Below are 14,520 nucleotides of genomic sequence, written 5' to 3' on the forward strand. Positions count from 1 at the left end.
TTCACTGTAAGGGTGGCCAGAGCCTGGAATAGGCTTCCCAGAGTAGGGTGGTACTCTCACCTTCCCTGGAAATCTTCAAGAGGAGACTGGATAGGCACTTGGCTGGGGTCTTATGATCCCTGCCACCCCCAGTGCTCCTTCCTGCCTGTGGCAGGGGGTCGGACTAGATGATCTGTGTAGGTCCCTTCCGACTCATTGATTCTGTGATTAACTCTGGTGTGGTAATATAAACTCAGGAGTAGAAATGACTGACAGTGAAGTATTGGAGGCACTGTGAAGACTCTCAAGAAGGCTAGATTTTGTTTTTTGAATCTGAATAAGAGATGTACATTTATCTACAGTGACTACAGAACTAATGATACATTATTCTTTGACTAGTTGGTTGTGGGGTATTTTAAATTGTGTATATATTCTAGCAAATTAGGGTGCATTCCAATAGTTATGTGTTTTGCTTTGATCTTTAACTGAGTAATATAGTTCTACCATATTAAGAAAGCTTCTAGTTTATCATTAACTGGAGAAAAATGTGTTATGTTATATGTGATATGTCACACCATCTGTATCCCCATGTTCAAAACCCTAGATCTGCCCCCGGCAAACACATTCATGTTTTCATGTGTAAATTGTCACTAGATTAAGTAATATTCACACCACATTTTTAAAAGAAGAACCAAGTCATAACTCAGACAATTTTATAAATCTGAAGCTCTAACTCTTGATCCAGTGGAAAGAAGTCATGCTTCTGAATAACCTAATAATGAAGATCTTGTCTGCATAAGCCCAATGGATTTTTAGGCATATAGATAATTTTTGTCAAGATGTGCACAAGCAGAATGAGGCCTATGAAGTTGTTGCAAACATCAGGCAGTAAAATATGGAAGACTAAATGTGAGAAGAAGGATCCTTGAAACATAAGAGAAGACAGTAGCAACCAAAATAAAGGCAAAGTAAAATAATTAGGTGAAGAATTTTTCAGATGATGTAGAAATAATTTCTTAAGTGCTCTATAATTTTCTGTGATAGTCAAAATTTTCCATTCGCTGGAAACTTTTATTAGAAGTACTAAAAAGAGATGATCCATAAGAATATTTTAATGCACTAATTCTGTATAATTTCTTTTTCATTTCCATGGGGGAAAATTTCTATTTCATTACAACAGAGCATACTCTTGGTTTTATTGCTTGTTGGCTGTAACATAGGTTAACTGGGAATAGTGCTGGCAACTTGCACAGTTTAGGAATGGTGAATTGTATCCAAAGACCATTTAGCACAGTTATACGCTACAACCAGAGCTTCTCAGAGCATAACAAAATATCTCAACCCTAGTGTTTTAGTTTTGCTTTGATTTGTTTTGTTTCTTTCCCCACAGATTCCTCCACTTTATACAAGTAACCTAGACATTTTAGTCTTTTTCTATTTCATTGCTTCTAACCTTAATTATGTTTTGAAGCCATAATCCTTTCTGTAGTAAAAGACTTTATTGGGGCTCTCCATGGAAGACATCAATACTGCATGCTTGGGTTGCTATTAAGTAATGTAACAATTTCCTCCTCTTGTCTAGAGGCACAGCATCCTTTATCATGCTTCTACTTTGGTAGTAGAAGACTAACACAAGGTATATAGTATATGCATGTCAATATAGAACAGTACCATTAGGTCTTTAGGCTTGACTGCTCAACTCATATTCAATTTAATGACCAATATTATATTGTAATAACATATTCACTTCATATAGTTTTATCATTCTCTCCATAATTGAGAGATGAAAAGATTTGTTTGAAAAATAGTGCAGCCAAGGACTAAAGTAAGGAACCTCTCTAATTCCTTCTTTCCTTTTGTAAGATAAACTGATCACATAAAACATCTATGTCAACATCTCTTATTTGCTTCCTGGTGGTAACTTTTATAAGATCCTGGATGCTCTGAAACTAAGTTATGGGAGGTAACTTGTCTCTCTGAAGTGGCACTTACCATCTCAGGAAGTCCTGCTCTTGATGAGCCTTGGAGTACTGCTGTAAAAAAGGCTAGAGCACATGCTTTCAATAGTTGTCAGTTCCTTTGTGTTTCTTGGCATATGCTAAAGTCTGCTGTTATCTGACTACACTGCCTAATTAGCAGGTTTTGGTCTGCAATAAATGGGTGCGAGTGGATGGAGTGTGCGACCTGATGATGCTCCCAGTCTTGGCACAAAGGCAATGCAGACATGCCCCTATGTATGCCCTGAACCTTCGAAATTCACTTCCCTCAGTTGTCTTACAGAGCTCACATCTAGTGACTCTCAAACCACAATGAAGACTTTTATTCTTGCTTAGCTTTTCATTGATCATTTTTGTTTTCAAATATCAAATTTAGCTTGCATATTAATCTTTGCAATTCAATGCATGTTTAGCATAGAAGTTGGTGCTACTGAAATCAGTAAATAAAAAAAACCACTTATACTATAAATTTCAGACTATTTTGAATGAATAATGAGCAATGTACTCTATAATCTTTTCCTCCTTCAAAAATTATGCTTTAGAATATTTTTCCTTGACACTTACAAATTGTAACTGCTTTTTTTTGTGTCACCCCTTAAAGTGAACCTGAAAATTATAGCCTTCCAGACTCAGAAAATAATGAATAAAAACTCCAGGAAAGATATCCCATGGGTGATGTTAGCTACATTTATGATGACATGACAGCTGTTTTTGTTTAGAGGAAAGTTACTTTGGAAATTACTGTTACAATGGAAGCCCATTTCTGAGAGGATAAAAAGACATTTTATTTTAAAACAGGTGGTGAATCTCTCTCAGTGAGTGTCATCAAGTACTTTTGCTGTATTTTAGAATATACCAATCTAAGCAAGCATAATTCAACACTTACCTAATATCCGTTTGCTAGTTGCATAGAATTTGTCCTAGTAATGGGCTTAGATAAAAGACCTAATATGAAACTTCTCACAAAACTGATGCCAAGCCCATTTACTGAGATGTATAAAATAAAAACAAAAAAATTAGAGTAATAGAAAATTGGGGTTGGAAGGGACTTCAGGAAGTAATCTAGTTCAACCCCCTGCTCAAAGCAGGACCATTGCCAACTAGATCATTCCAGCCAAGACTTTGACTAAAACCTCCAAGGATGAGATTCCACAACCTCTCTGGGTAAGTTGTTCCACTGTATTACTACCCTCCTCATGAGGGAGCTTTTCCTAATATCTAACTTAAACGTCCCTTGCTGCAACTTAAGGCCACTGCTTCTTGTTCTGTCATCTGCCACCACTGAGAACAGTCTAGATCCATCCTCTTTGGAAACATTGAACTCCACTGGACTCTCTCCAATTTCTCAATATCCTTTCTGTAGTCAGGGGCCCAAACTACTGGACACAGTAGTCCAGATGTGGCCTCACCAGTGCTGAATAGAGGAATAATCACTTCCCTCGATCTGCTGGAAACACACCTGCTAATGCAGCCAAGTATGCCATTAGACTTCTTTGTAACAAGGGCACACCTGACTCATGTTCAGCTTATTGTCTACTGTAACCTTAAGGTCCTTTTCTGCGGAACTACTGCTTTGCCAGTCAGTCCCCTACTTGTATCTCTGCATGGGATTGTTCCATCCTAAGTGTAGGACTTTGCACTTGCCCTTATTGAATCTCAAGATATTTCTTTTGGTCCAATCCTCCAATTTGTTGAAGTATCTCTGAGTCCTAGCCTTACCTTCCAGCATATCTACTACTCCTCCAGCTTGGTGTCATCCACAGACTTGGTGAGGGTTCACTTTATCCCATCTTCCAGATCCAGGCCCAGCCCCTATGGCACTCCACTTGATACCAGCTAGACATCAAGCCATTAATTACTACCCTTGGAGCCCAACAATCCACATAATAGTCCATTCATTCAATCTATACTTCCTTAGCTTGCTTGTGAAAATGTTGTAGGAGACCTATCAAAAGCCTTGCTGAAGTCAAGAGCAGACAGGGGGGCACTGTTGAATTTGGCTGCTTTCGTCTTCATGTTGTGAAGTTTCCATTTCAAATGGCAAAATTCGATATCTTCCATGCTTTAGGGTTGTTGGTTGTAGCTGTATTGTTCTAAGAACAAAGTCAAGGTATACTGCATGGGTTGGATAAGATAACTAGTAGGGTGGAAGTGCTTGACTTTAGCAAGGCTAACTTCAGTGTGCTTAGGAGTCTAGTCAGTCAATGACACACTGCAGAAGAAGAGTATTGGCAAGATGGGAGTCCAGGAAGTGTGGGCATTCTTAAAGGGAAGCAATCCTTTGGGCATAGGGGGAGACTCCCCGTTTTCCCTCATACTGGAATAAAGGAGCCAAAAAACTTCCTTGGTTAAACAGAGAAATCCAGGGGAGCCTAAGGGCAAAAAAGGCATATAGGTGGTGGAAACGGGGAAGCTACCAAGGAGGAGTATACCTACTTGGCTTGCACTTGTGGGGAGACAGTTAGAAAGGCCAAAGCAACTACAGAGCTGAGGCTGGCAACACAAATGAAAGACAATAAAAAATCTTTTTTTAGGTATGTAGGGAGTAAAAGGAAGGTACAGAGCAGCATAGGACCCCCTAGTGAACAAGGAGGAGCAATTAGTGACAGACAGGGTGACGAGGCTGAGCTATTCGGTGAGTTTTTTGTCTCAGTGTTCCAAAGCAAGATAAGTCTCCTAATAGGTTCTTAGATGATGGGCATCAGAGGGACACCAGCCTACCAACTCTAGATGCTGACTTGGAGCAGTCACTTGGATGGACTGGATGTGTTCAGGTCAGCAGGCCTGGATGAGCTGCAACTGAGGGTCCTGAAGGAATTGGTTGGTGTCATAGCAGAACCACTGGCATGGCTGTTTGATCACTCATGGCACTTGGGTCAAGTTCCAGAGGACCAGAAAAGGGCCAATGTGCTCCCTGTTTTCAAGAAGGGGAGGAAGGAAGATCAGAGTACTTATGGGCCAGTCAGTCTCACCTCCATCCTTGGAAAGGTCTTTGAAAAGATTATGAAGGATCATATTTGTGGGAGTCCAGTGGGAAAAATTAATACAGCAGGGAAACCAGCATGGATTTGTGGTAGGTAGATCATGCCTGACCAATCTGGTTTTTTGTGACAGGGTCACAAAATGCTTAGATGCGGAAATAGAGGTGGATGACATTTTCTTGGACTTTAGTAAGGCCTTCAATGCAGTATCTCATCCTATTCTCATAAATAAATTAAGAGGCTAAGACACTGATGTTTACACGGTCTGGTGGGTGGCATATTGGCTTAGTGGTCACATGCAGAGAGTGGTTGTAGACGGGTCGGTATCGACCTGGAGGGATGTGGGTAGTGGGGTTCCGTAGGCTTCGGTCATTGGACCTGTACTCTTGACTTTCTTCTTCAGTGGCTTGGATGTTGGTGTGAAGTAGACTCTGTCCAAGTTTGCGGATGTCCAAGTTTGTGGAGAGACTGAGGGACCTGGACCTCTTCCGCCTCCGCAAGAGAAGGCTGAGAGGTGATCTTGTGGCCACCTACAAATTCATTAGGGGGATGCAGCAAGGGATCAGAGATGCTCTGTTCACCAGGGTGCTTCTTGGGGTGACAAGGAATAATGGTCACAAACTGACAGAGAGCAGATTTAAGCTAGATATCAGGAAAAACTTCATGGTTAAGGGTGGCCAAAATTTGGAATGGGCTTTCAAGGTAGATGATGCTTTCTCCTACCTTGGGGTCTTTAAGATAAGGCTGGATAGGCATCTGGATGCGGTCATCTGACCCCAACACTCTTTCCTGTCTAGGCAGGGGGTCGGACTTGATGATATGTTGAGGTCCCTTCCAACCCTAGCATCTATTAATATATGAATCATGTCTACTGCTCTGCCCATATCCATAGATCCAGTCACCTCAGTCAGATTGGTCAGGCATGACTTGCCCTTGGTGAATCCATGCTGACTATTCCTAATCATGTTCTTCTCTTGCAAGTGCTTAGAGGTGGATTCCTTGAGGACCTGGTTTATGACTTTCCTGGGACTGAGGTGAGGCTAACTGGTCTGTAGCCACCAATAGTTTTCAAAATGATGGCCAGCAGCTCTGAAATGACATTGGTCAACTTCCTCAGCAGCCTCAGGTACATCCCATTTGACCCCATGGGGGTCCAGCTTTCTAAGTAGCCCTTTGAATAGAGGTCTTTTTATCCTAGGGCTAGGATCCAGAACTGCAAATATGATGCACAATATATAATTGTCCTAATAAATAGTGAACGTCCATATAATCCAATAGTCTATTTCCAAAAGTAGGCAATACCAGATGTTCTGGAATGTAAAGATTATGAAATATTAAGTGTATAACCCCTCTGGGTTCATTGTGTGTGTGTGTGTGTGTGTGTGTGTGTGTATACAATACATATATACACAGCAGCAGCACCTAGTGTGAGCTGCTTGACATTAAATTTGCCTCAGTGACTAATAATGAATTTTAAAAATCCCAAATTATCTTTTTACTACAACAGCAATGAATACTGAACAATATATGAAAACTGAACAAAGAAAGCATTAACAATCACAATATATATCCAGTATGTTGCTCCTTAGTGGCAAATAAGCTGCAAACCAGTTTCACTGTCCTTGAGAACTCCTCTTATTCTGAGTCTATAAAAGGGACAAGGTGAGGGGGTGGGTAAACAAGCTGGCTGTTCCTAGACACCTTCACTCTGTTTCAGGCCTTAATGCTTAGTTGTTGACACCTGTGCTTTAATACTCCAGCTTCCACAACATCTATCACCTCTTACTGGAGCTATTCAAATCTCTGAGAGGTGCTCTTAGATTCATTAGTGAATGAATCTACCTCCTCTGGAACACTGGATAGATTGATGCCCATGTGCTATATTTCTTTTTCTCAGATGATCCTTAGAGCAGTTTGCATGTTTCTGTGGTTGAGAGAGAAGTTATTAAAATTCCTGTAACCTGTTTTAGTTCCTAGGACACTGGACAGGTTTGTTACCCCTCTGCCAGTAGTCTCCAGAGCTCACACAGGCCCAATTAGTCTTTTTTTGGTTTTTTGCTTCTTTTTAAAAGGGCAGTCCATTTCAGTCAGCCATACTCTGCCTCTCTTCACAAAGCGTTTTCTCACAGAACTTCCCTTAAGGGCCCCAATTGCTGCACTGATTGTTAGGATACTCTTTACTTCTCTTCACTCCAGTGGCCATCACTGGCAATCCCTTGCACTTGAGGATGATCATCTTCCACGATTTTCTCATCTGTGGGTCTAAAGGTGGCTGACAAAGCCTTTTTGGGATTTACAGACTCTGCTGCAGCTCAGGCATATGTGCCCATGTGAGCTAGGTGACTCTGGGTTCATGCTGCAATCCACAGGACACTGCTTCTGCTGCTTCAATTTTTCTGTCTCCTGTTGTCATCATAAGGTTCCAAAATACTGACATCCTTGTGGAAGACTTTTTCTCAATTTGAGGTGGTCTTGGGCAACAATCCCCAGGAGTTCATGTTGATGTTGGATTTTTTTCAAGTTAACCTTGAGGATGTCCTTGAAGTCCTTTCACTGTCTTCTTGAGCCTACACCATGACTGAGCTAGGAGAATAAGACTTGCTTTGGGAGTCTGGAGTTGGACATCCAGATAATGTGGTCAGCCCAGTAATGTTGATGTCAAATGATCATCACCTTGATGCTCATAATGTTAGCTTGGGAAAGGGTGTTAATGTTGGTGCATCTAGATTCTCTCTGGTTTCAAAGGATCTTGTGCAGGCAATGTGGATGGTATTTCTCCAGCAGCTTCTCATGTCTCCTGTATTTTGCCTGTCTCAGCTATATACTGTAAGCTAGGTGGGGAACATGACTGCTTGATAAAAGATGAGCGTGATTTCAGATCTGAAGTTATGGTCTTCAAATGCCCATTTCCTCAGGTGTCTGAAGGCTGCACTTGCACATTTGAGGTGATGCTGGATTTCTTCATCAATGTCAGCTTTCTGTATGAGATGGCTTCTGAGTTACAGGAAATAGTATTCTCCAGAGTCTCACCATGAACCTGAATTATTGGATCTGGGAACTTCTCATTTAGAGCTTGTTGATGGAGGACATTAGTCTTTTGAATGTTAAGCATCAGTCCCATTTTCTTGTATGCCTTGGTAAACACACTGATGATTGCCTGAAGGTCTGCTTCTGAGTGGGCATGCACTATAGCATCTTCAGTGTACAGGAGCTCAGTGACTAAGGTCAGGGTTGACTTGGTTTTGGCTTAGAGTTGGCCAAAGTTAAACAGCTTACCATCCATACAGTAGTTTAGCTTTGCTCTTGCTGGAAGATTATGGGTGGTGAGTTGTGAAGATCATGTCAGTTGTGGATCTTGATATCCTAAACCCACACTGAGATTCTAGGAGGACCTATCTAGCTAATGGAAGAAGATGGTTCAGGAGGGTTCTAGCAATGATCTTTCCTGTGGTGAACTTCAAGGCAATTCCTCTGTAATCTTCATAGTTGGACTTGTCTCCTTTCTTGAAGATTGTCACAATAATGGCATCCCTGAGGTCATCTGGGATTTTCTTATCATTCCAGATCCTTAACATGAGGTCATGGAACTGTGATTTGAGCTCCTCTCTCCACCTGCTTGAAGATTTTTACGGGGATTCTATCAGCTCCAGGTACTAATGGAAGATCAAAGTGAAAGGACTCAAGGACTGAATCAAGTGAGACTTCTTCCACCAGTGCCTTAACAAAGCCCCCAGCAAATTCCAATCAAGAATGGTAGAATATCAGCAGTGCTTGGGGTGCCTTTAAGTCTAGCATCATCAGCACCTGCAAAGAGACACTTGGATTCTTTTCCAGGAGATGTTATGATTGATTTGATGAGAGTGACTGGGAGAGTGATTGCTCTTCATCTGGCGCTCACACTCCCTGGCTGGCTCTTAGCTGGCTCTTGCAGGGAGGGCACTGGCATTCCGCCTTCCCCTCTCCCCCCACCCATTGCCTAAGTGGGGAATACGGCCTGTCACTGAGTGCACCAGCTCTCTTAGGGGGTGCACGTACACCCACTCTGCATCACTACTGCCTTCAGATCTCCCGCTTCCCCACTTACCCTAAGGAGGAACCTGAAAGAAGCAGAGGCAGGAGGTTCTTCATCCCCCGTGAACCTCCTCACTAGGTTAGTGAGCCTGTCTAGTGAGCAAAGATGCTCTTCCCTCTCTTTGTCAGATGGATCCTGTCTTTTCCTAGCAATCCTTCTTCTTGGAACAACATCCTGTGGTCAAAGAAGCTGACATTACTTGGTGTCCTGCTGAGAGAGGTATATCTGTGGTCCCCTTATAAATTAAACCCCTCTTACTGACCTCCCCCAGTGAAAGACAGAATTGTGATGCAGCAGCTATCAGGTGTAGGGACCTTCTTGTGTCTCATACTGCAGCTGCCACTTTCACTCCCCATCTCCAAATGCTTCCAGTGCAGATTGCTGGTAATAATAGGCAACTAATTTGATGGCAGGAAAGGCAGCAGCTGAAATACGGGAGCTAGAGGGGAGGACCCTGGGTCCTCCTCTCCACCCCAGGTTGCGAACCCAGGAGTAAATGGTTGGAGAAGATGCAAGTCTGTGGAAAGTCAGGACCTAACTATATCTATATCTATATCTATAATTTGCACAAAAACACTTTTTAGATTAGACAAGAAAAATGTAGGGTACATCCTTTTTGAATTCTGTAGTCTTGTAGAATAATATTTTTATTAGGTTCTTTAAAAACAGACTGTGATTGTGTGTTTTCAGGAAGTAGCTCCATTATTCTACTTAACATTTCTATACAGCTGTCAAAAGTTCAAAACCTGTGACATTTTAACATTTTGTGTTTTTATACCCAGCTTTTTATCTTTATAAACACTAATTAATTAAAACAATCCAGAAATCATATGCAATATGTATTATATAACGTTGATGCTACTGCTGATTTTATGTATTAATATAATAAAAATCCATTAAAGAGCACCTTCTTTAAAAAATCTAAAGACTAGTGAAGGTACGTTATATGGTTGTTCAGGAGAAATAATTTAAATAGAAGAAAAGTGTTTAGAATCAAAATCTATAAAGTTTTTTGGGGGGAATTTGTATAAGTGAGAAAAAGAGATAAATGTGAAGGAAAGTGATTTCTATGCTACAACACCAATTTCTTGCTAATTTTTGTGTAATGATTCCAGTCCAGGGTGAGCCTCGAGAGGGAAAGTTCACACCACCCCAAGCTTTACATGTTAATTGGTGGTTTCACTTGAGGTTGTCCAACATTAGCACTGCTGGAGATAGCACAAGTTACCAGCATGCAGCCTGCATGTTGTGAGTGTAATTCCCCTCCCAGAATTCCTACCCACCATGTAGACTACACCAGTGGTTTCTGGACTCATGGGCCTTTCCATGCCATGTGGCAGCAAAAAAGGTTCTTGCTTGGGCCTGCAGGCTACATGTTAACCAATCTGCAGCCCATATGCAGCCTGTGGACCACATGCTGACCCCTTGTGGGCTGCTTAAGTCCTACAGGCTACCAGTTGGACTAGATTAAGTGATGCAGAACAAGCAGTAATGGGTTGCTCAAATCTGCACAGGCAGTCACTGGTGGGGCTGTATAAGAACCCAGCACTTACAGCTGGCTTTGTATAACAGTTATCTTATGCTATATAGAATGATATAGACTGAGAAAATAGAGGCTTTCTTCCTGTAGCGGAAGACTTTGTGATCCTGCTATTTTAGGAGCAGGTAGGCTACATTAGCAGCAGGCTGCAGGTGTGGCAGAAGGCAATCAAAAGCCACATGACCCAGCATGGGGCTGGATTTTCAGTATATAAGCAGAGGGCCTGAGCTGATCATGTGGAGAGAAGAGCTTCAGAGCAAAAGGGCTGCAGTAAAGCTCCTCATTAATATCTGAACTGGGGTAAGCAAGACTGGTGGTTTAGGGATTGAGACCATAGGTGTGGTAGAGGTCTCAACTGCCCAGGGAGTGGGGCCAAGGCCTGAGGGATAGTGGCCAAGGCCAGCAGAGGCCAGACCACAGTCAGAGACAGATGAGAGCAGGCAGGGTCAGGCACCCTAGCACAGGAGAAGTGAGAACCAGGCTTAGGGACCTGTAGCCCAGGATTGGCAAGAAACAGGGCCAGGGAGCCTGTAGCTCAGCTGGAGCAGAGGGAGAGAACCAAAGTGACTCTGGGAAAACAAGCAGGTCTCAGCTGGCCTAAGAGTGGGGCCAGGGCCCAGGGATAGGGGGGTCAAAGGCTGAGGAGGGCCACAGCTGGAGACTGACATGGTCAGGGACTTGTAGCCTTGAAAATGGTGGAGTTAGGGCCAGGGGCCCAGCACCTTGCAGAAGCAGACAAGACAGGTCCAGGGACCCAGTGCTTGCAAGAGGTGGAAATAGTTGGGGACCCAGGGCTGCACCTGGGAGTAGCCAAGATAGGCAAAGTGCTCAGGTGTGGGCAGAAAGAGACAGAAGCCTGATCCCAGGAGGGGCAGAGAAAGCAGGTCTGAACTAGGTAGTGATTGGTAATATGTGTGAGGTTTGGGCATGGCTATAAAGGGAGCCAAGGAGGATATATAAGTAGTCCTTAAGGCAATGAGTAGTGGCACCTGGATTTCTTAGTATGAGACCTTGTTTAGGGAACACTAGGGCAGCCTCTCTTCTCATATCAAGGTGTTGCAGATGTGCAGATGAGTGGAAGAGGAGAGTGCCTAAAGGAAGCAAAGGTAACCAGGGCTGAAGGGGCTCCAGGGGCATCACTGCCACCTCTGGGGTGGGACCGTGTTATACTTCCTTATTCATATAACTCATAAATCCTCTCTCCCAAGTCTTCCAAAATCCCATGACAATGATCTTCAACCAGCTGAAGTCCAAGCAAACCAGTGTTTTCAAGAACATGTAATAGCTAAAGGATGTCAATGCCTTTAACTGAGATGCAAAAAAGTGCCCCGAAGAAAATCAATATATACTGTTAGCAGAGACAAGGTCTGATAAATATTTTTATTTCCTTTTTAGCTGTTTTACAGAGCTCTGACTTGTGAAGCTGTCCAATTTTTCTATTATTAGCCATTTAACAATAGCAACAGAAAATGTTGCTTGAATATTTGCATTAGTATAATAATGTGGGTCATGTCATTTACGTAATAAAGTCCTTCAGGTGCATTAATGAAAGGTATAATGATAACTTTTATGTTCATCTCCTGGAAAAAAATGAACTTTAGTGTTTGATCTAAATGTACATGCACACAAATAATTCATAATTAAATACTAAAAACCATGTTTAAGTAACATCACATTTGAGATTTGTAAAAGCTAGGGAATTCAAATTTAGAGCTGATCTTTCATGCTTAATTCATACTAACAGAAGGAAGAAGTATCTAGTGTATCAATCTGGCCCAAGTAGCTGAGCTATCTAATGTTGCAGCAAATCCTTAAGGGTATTTAACAAAAAAGTCCAGTAAATGTCTCTAGTAAACTATTGGGCTAAATAAATATTTAACAAGAGCCCAGTTCTTTCTATCAGATGTTCATTAAGTCTTTCCAATAAGATGAGTGACCTACTTCCAATGGTACTTATTACTATGAGAGAGGTAGTTAGTCAGGAAAAAGGCAGGCTGAGGTAGGACCCTATGGTTAAGTTACATGTTACGTTGAGACCCTATTAAAGCTGTAGAATGTTAAGTGGTATTAAAGTGAAAAAGCACTGAGCAGTTACAAGAGTTGATACCATTTCTTACCTACACTACTTTGACTGGAAGAGACTGAAGTTACCTTAATATGAGCAAAGTTTCACAGCCCAGAGTTGACCCTCTCTTGAAGTGGCACAAGTTTGAGATGTTCAGAGAGGCACCTAGCATAAGTTAACAAGATTTAACATGTGGATGCTTTCATTTTAAGTGCCCTTAGTATGGTCTAAGACATTCAGAAAGGCATAAGTTCTCATAGGCAACAGCCTGCTTCACCAGATTCTTTTACTATTAAGGATTAATAGTATTATTAATATTAGTATTAATACTATTACTATTCCACAGCCCCTTAAAGTCCATATGGAAGTCTTTGTATAATAATATGGGCTCTTAAGTAAGCATTAGGTGAGTTATGTGGAACAATAGATGATGCATAATAGGGCTGTGCAAAGCTTCGGGTGCTGATTCAAGTCGGAGGAGATTCGGCCTGATTCAGTGGCTGAATCTCCAAATCCGAATTGAATCGGGAGACCAATAAAAAGGTCTGAATCAATTTGAAGCCTCTGCAGTGATTTGGAGAAAGATTTGGTGATTTGGGCAGTCCCCACTCACCACCGCAAGAAGCTGGACCTGGGCTCCATGCTGGTAAGTAGGGAGTGGGGTGAGGCGGCTGGAGGAGGAAGAAGGGAACCATGGGGAGATCCCTGCCAGGCTCCATCCCCCAACCCCTACCCACTCTCCCAGCCCCATCAATGGCTGCCCTGCCCGGTCCCAGCATCCCAGCTATTAAAAACAAAAAACCAAAAAGATGTCAGCAGCCAGTGAGTGCAAGGCTTTTTATTTAATTTTTAATATATTTTTTTAATGAGCTGGGGCACTGGGGCCTGGCAGGAGAGCCATTGATGGGGTTGGGAGAGCGGACGAGGGATAGGGCCTGTTCAATTAGGAGATTTAGCCGATTTGGTGGTGGCTGAATCTCTGAATCAGATTCAGCCAAATTGATTTGGGATAGTGATTCAAATTCTGTAATTGAATCACTGTCCCCTGAATCAGCTGGATCTGAAGCGAATACTAGCTGCTTCGCACAGTCTTATTGCATAAATGTTGGCATGCTGGGGGGCACAACTCCACACCACAACTGCCACTGCCACCCTCCCTGCTGTTGGGTGCTAGCTCCAGCTAGGCTGCATTCCCATACTCCACAGTCAGCACAGAAATCTGTGGGGGTATGTGCCCCCCCATGTGTCATCTATGCTTGCAACTGTGCTATTAGGCAGCCTGTTAAATATCAAGTAATTACAGGATCAAGCCCTGTGGAAAGTGAGGATAAAAGAGAAGGCTCACCCCTTACTTACATAGCTAGTATACTCCCCTACCATGAAAAGCTTTCTTAGGAATTATGACTTCCATGTCAAGATGCTCCATGCCAACCTAAAAAAGATAAAATATTGTGAGGAAGATACTCATCTGGGACACATCACCAGAGTTTCATGAGTTCACACTAAGGATGTGTCTCTTTTGCATCAGGGGCCATGCATACAATAGAGCTGTACAAAACTTTGGTTACTGATTTGATTTGATGGAGATTTGGCCTGATTCAGCAGCCGAATCTCTGAATCCAGTTTGAATCAGGAGACCCAGTTATCTCTCTGAATCAAAAGGGAACTCTCTGAACTGATTCACAGAGATTCAGAAAGATTTGATGATTCAGACAAACAGAGGTTTAAATTGTTTTTTCTACATGCCTCAAGTTACCAGGTGGCTAGTGAAAGCTGAGATGCTAGGGTAGATGGAGTATCTCATGGAAGTGTGGGTGGGGGGGTCCCCAGCGCGCTTAGCAGCAGAACCGGAAGTGGACCACCAGGGTGTGTGCAGGCCCCCCCCC

The sequence above is a fragment of the Crocodylus porosus genome, unplaced genomic scaffold, assembly GCF_001723895.1.
Source record: "Crocodylus porosus isolate Cpor-Errol unplaced genomic scaffold, CroPor_comp1, whole genome shotgun sequence".
In the NCBI taxonomy this organism is placed as follows: Eukaryota; Metazoa; Chordata; order Crocodylia; family Crocodylidae; genus Crocodylus; species Crocodylus porosus.